We start from the raw sequence: 5,634 nt of genomic DNA, 5'->3' as shown, positions 1-5,634 counted from the left end.
AGAATGCAGCAAGCAATGAATCCCAGCTCATGGACTGCAGCATCAGAGGAGGAGGAAATGAAGTGAAACCTAGTGAGAAGGCTGAGGTGTGACGCTGCACTTCTTGCCCAACTCTGCTGTGCACAGGTCATTGCCCTGCCTTCTTTCAGCACCCACTTTTCCCATGCTTTGCTCTCTACTCCCTGCACACGTGCTCTCCAGCGTCTCTGTCTTGGCACCGCTGATGCTGCGCAGAGGACTATTTGACACAGAGCACAGCACCATCCCCAACCTGATCAAGAGCCCTCTCTCCTCCAAAACACCTCCCATCCTTCCCATTCCAAAAGCCAGCACATGACTAAGACAGCTGCTCATTTTCCCTGAGAAAAAGGGAGGAAGGAACTCTAGAGTTCAGGCTCTTCCATTCCTACGGCAGTTGCAATATCTTTTCCCCCAGCTCCACGTCAGCCCCAACGCCTCTGGGCTTGAGGATGATGTCAGAAGGGAAAGACTCCCTAGCCTAACGCACCTGCACCTACAGAGCTGCTTTCTGCACTGCTTGCTTCCAGCTTGTAAAGGCCAATCTGCAGCATTTGAAGTTGCAGAAGGCACATGATGTTAGAAACTACCTCTCGAGTATCACGACAAGAGATACAGTTCTTCGTCTCAGCCATCTGAAGAAAGACTTAGATTTACACATCTTCCTGACATCCCACCGCTGCATACTCACTTCAATTTCTTGCAGTCTTTGTTTGCTGGAGGCTGAAATCCTTCGGTTGGGTTTCTTTCAATTTTTTTTTTCTTCCTGGGAGTGTCCCCCTTGCCTTCTCTCTAACACAGGAAGAAAGACAAAAGGAAAAAGAAAATCCCTCAGGTTTTTTCCTGAAGTACAGAGCAGTACAACTCAGCAGCTGCTTTGTCCAAAGGCTTGGGGGCATTCCAGGGAAAAAGGTGGCAAGAAATCCAACGATGTGACTTGCACATCTTGTGGGCCTTGAGTACTGATGTAAACAGGGAAGCTGTGTCCCAGTCCAGGCAGGAGAAGCCCTGGACTGGGGCCTCTGCAACCTTGTTAATGGCATAAAAACCCCAAAACACCACAGCAAACCAACTCATCTAGATCATTCACAAATTCTAGATGTTTCTTTCTTGTGCAGAGAATTCTTCAAAGACTTACTGCGAGAAAAGCTTTCTGCACACAGAATAACTCCATCAGAATGTGATTGCCATGTGAAATTTTCTCGGCCAAATAGATCCAATCCAATCATCAAAAAAAGTCAAAATCAACTCATCGTTTGGAAGACAAAAATCATCCAGATGCTGAAAAATAATCACCATCAGGTGATTTGTTCCTGCCATCAGATGCCTGCAGCTCACTTGCTCTACCTACCTGTGCTCGGCATCATCTTCTTTTGCCTCTGGTTGTTACACTGCAAGTCTACAGCAGAAATTTTTCTGAGAAAAGAGGCAATTGCCTATCAAATTTCTCTTGAGAAGAGCTCTGAACCACAGCAGTAACACCACTGTTTGCTGCCTTCCCTGATCAGAGACACCATACCTATTGGCCAGCCTCTTTCCCACCTAAGCCAGTCACCCAGTCTGAACAACTTCTACAAACATTGGAAATCAAAGCTGAGCTTCACACAGTCACCTCCACTCCCTGCAATAGTAAAGCTTTCAAGTGTTCTACTTTTGGGATTAACAACCTGGATTGATTTCATTTTTTTGAATCACCTAAGCTGTTTTCCTTCATGCATACATCCAGCATTTCCCACTGCATGCGTGTGCTCAACGTGAACAGAAATTTGTGTAGCCCAAATGTGACTAATGGCTCCACACAGCAGAAGGCTGCACTTGAACTGAAAATTGGTCTCACAAATCCTACTCCTGTGCTACAATGGGAAAACACCAATTTCTTTTGGAAGTCCATGTTTCTAGCAAAGTTCTGTGAGAGAGAAAGAAAAAAAAACCAACAAACACCAAAATGTCCATCTGGAATTTTACCATAGCCTGGGGGTCTACTTGTGGATTCCAGTCTGAATCATAGAGAATTACAACATCAGCAGTCAGCCAAGACCTCCTGCTCGTGTGCTCAACGTGAACACAAATTTGGAGTTGTCAGGATCGTTGAATGCATTCATGGAAGCCTAACTACATGAAAAGAACATATCAGTTGAACCAAATGTTTTACAAGTAGTATTTGACTTCAACACAATACTTCAAATTGTAAATACCTGTCGTTTGTTGTGAGGAGCTTGTCCATCCAGTCTGCAATATTCATCATTCCTCCACATACAGTCATCTTCCAAGATATTTAGGACTCTTGACATCTGACTGAAGAGAAGAACCCCCGAGCCTGTTTTGGGTAGAAAGGTTTCTTAGGCTTTCACCAAAACATAAGAGTTAACAAACTCTGTGAGTCTGCACTACTAGAAAAGGAAGGAGGGCAGTTCTGTGGACTAAGAAGAAAAGTAGTTCAAATTTCAGACCCCAAACTACAATGCAGCAGTACACAATGTGCAGCTGCTACTCTCGCAGCTATGGAACATGCTATGGAACATGTTTGCCTTACTCTGATATGTCCCTGTGTATGGCTGCCTTTTCCCTTTGGTTTTGTGTTGTCCTCCTCAACAAAATATTCCCAGACACAGCAGAGTAAGATGGTAACACAACTAGAAAAACATCATCAAGTAGAAAGAATAAAAATTTGCAGTAATTGATTTGGATTCAAGACCTCTAGAAATAAAGTCAGTTCTTCTTAGAGACTTGTCATTTTTACTTACCTGCCAAGAACAACTTCAAAGAAAAATTCTGTAAACCTTCAGTAATTTATGCATACATACACAACCATTTCCAGTCTACTGGAGAAATTGAAGTCAATCACGAAGTTTCTACTTCCCCCTACTTTCTCTTCATGTGTTTTTTGTTTTGGGGTTTTTTTTTTGGGGGGGAGCATTTTTTGTTGTTGTTGTTGTTTAGGTTTTGTGGTTTTTTGTTTGGTTGGTTTCTTTGTGGGGTTGGTTTGGTTTTTTTTTTTTGTTTCTTTGTTTGGGTTTTTTTGTCCTTTGGACTCAAAGGCTAAAAATGAACTCTTTTGTTGAAGATGATAATTTGATTTGAGACCAGGCCAGTATTAATTACAACACCTCTTCAATAAGCCTCATAGAAGGAAGAAAGCAGGCTCAAAAAACCACAGTAACCACTGAATTGTTTGATCCTTGGTCTTGAGTTATACGGCCACAGCTCCTTGGATGATACCTAGATACAAAACACAGGTTACCTTGATGTTACTAAAGGCTGAGGTTTGGATATGGTTTTGTTTTTCTGCTAAGTGTCCCCAGTCACAAACTTACCTCCAACTCCTTTAGCAAGGTTACTTCAGTAAGGGTACTCAAAATCAGATGAGTTAAAATTTTATTCCAGAGTCAAAAACTCTGTGGCAAGTGAGTTCTACAGTAAAGCATTTCAGAGCTTTCGCCCTACTATCAAACAACATTCAAACAACTGAAGAGCTCCCACACGACTGAGTGTCGCTAGAATACAATGAAAAAATTCGGGTGCTGCAAAAAACCACATCCAGCTCATTTCGCAAAGAATTGACACGAACCCTGCATGAGGGCTCTGAATCTGAAAGGGGCCCAAAGCGAAAATCAACGGTATAGCTAAAATAAAAGACAATGATATTTCAAACATCTAATACCAATAAGAAAGCAAAACTAAAGACATGGTGAAAGAAAGTTTCTATGGTCTCAATTAGCTGAGATGAAAAAAAGGGATGAAAAAAAATCAAAACACCTCATCAAAAGAAAGCCATAATGGACTAGAGATACAAGGCGGCATGAAAGAAATCAAAATAATCCTGCCTAAAGCATTACCCTGGACAGGCAGTGAAGAGAGTGGGGTACTGGAAGAACAGCTTCTCTTCACCTGCTTCCTTCTGGGATAGCAATATCTTCTGGAGATATGCATGTCTGATGTCGTGGCAAGCTCCTTTTCGTTCCTTCTCGCTGCACCTTATGCCTCTCAGTGCAAGTGCTGCCGGAAGCTTGCCTAAATCCCCATCCAAACTCAGCTTGAACACTTGCAGTGGTGGGGCATCCAGTGCTTCTCTGGGTAACATGTGTGAAAGGCTCGTCACCCTCACAGCGGAGAATGTGTTTTGTTCCAAACTCTTCCCAACATCCTATCCAAATTTGCCCTGTATCAGTTTGAAGCAATTCTCCTTTACTTGCTTTTCCTCTCACTCCACGCATGATCCAAAGTTCCTCTCCAGTTTTCTTTAGGCACTAGGAAAAGTAGTAGTTAGATAGGTTTTGTGTTTACAACTCCTAGTAGCTGCTGCACTGTCCCACCCCAGGGAGCCACATTGTTTAAGTTAAGTTGGTCTGGAACAGGCTAGTTGCCCTCCCTTAAATGGCCAGAGTGCTGTAGTGCCATTTGTCCCAAACATCCCCATCTGGTCACCTCCATCTCTATCTGTGTGCAGATGTGGTTGCACTCTTGGTCAGTGCAGCCTTCTAAGGTCAACCCCATCATGTTGGAAGACCCTAAGAGCAAATCTCACAATCCTCACTGCTGGCTGGGATATCACAGTGACTTCCAGGCTTCCAGAAATTCATATGCAAGTGTTGAGAGCAAAGGATGTCTGCTTGTGTGCCAGTGATGGGAGAGCAGCAGATTGGAGCAAGCCAGCAAAGACGAAAAGGCAATTTACCTGGAGTGACCACATGCAGGAGATGGTTCTGTTAATATACCTCTCTGTTTAATGTTGCATAATACAATATTTCAAAGCAAGGTTGGGCAAGGGAGGGAAGGATGGCTGGTCCAACTTAGGGGGCTGGACAAGCTTCAGCAAAACGGTGAGTTTGTGGATGTCCCCCAGGGCTGCCTCTATCCCTGCTATGACAATATAAAAATACAGGCAACATCGGGGAATGAGTTAGATGGGAGGGTGCAGAGAAACCACACCAGGCCCCCCTTCTCTACTCAAAGTCTTTAAGGGCAAAATTGCTCAAATACCACGTGCCACTGTGGAGGACTAAAGCTCCTCTCTGACCCAGTCCATTCCTCCTCCAAGAATCTTCCTTCACGGTCTTTCAATTGTATGTTATTTATCCGCCATTTCGTGTTTTCCAGTAAGACAGAATCTCTATCAAAAGAATTGTTCCACCTGGACTTCAATTTTCTCTCCAGTTGGCTTGGCTCTCTTAAGCTGCCTTGGTATCATATATTTTCCCTTATTTGTGCTGGGTTTTCCCAGTGTCTTGGCTCCTCCCTGTCTTGCTGTTACTGACAGCTGCATTGCTAATGTTCTGTACCTCTTTTCCATGTCATTCAGGAGAAAAAGACCATATTTCTGCTCCACGTCTCGAATTCAGTGAGGATAAAGTGCAGGCTTTTGTGCTTCCCAAACATTTTTACAGAAGGGCTTAGAGTGCATTGAGGAGGGGCCCTGTCTCTGTGCAGGGCCCCAACACGGATGAGATGTCCTTGAGAGGGAAGTTGAGTCTTCACAAGGTCTTACCTGGAGAGTGCAACTTATGAGTCAGATAATGCTGGAGTTCTTAACACTGGACTTTTTTGGCTTGTAAAAAACTCAAACCCAAAAGTGATTATTTTTCACTGTGTGGTACTTGGACGGAGAGGGTAATACAG

The sequence above is a fragment of the Lichenostomus cassidix genome, chromosome 1, assembly GCF_008360975.1.
Source record: "Lichenostomus cassidix isolate B80296 chromosome 1, HeHo_3.0, whole genome shotgun sequence".
Lineage (NCBI taxonomy): Eukaryota > Metazoa > Chordata > Aves > Passeriformes > Meliphagidae > Lichenostomus > Lichenostomus cassidix.
Note: the sequence above shows the minus strand (reverse complement) of the source record.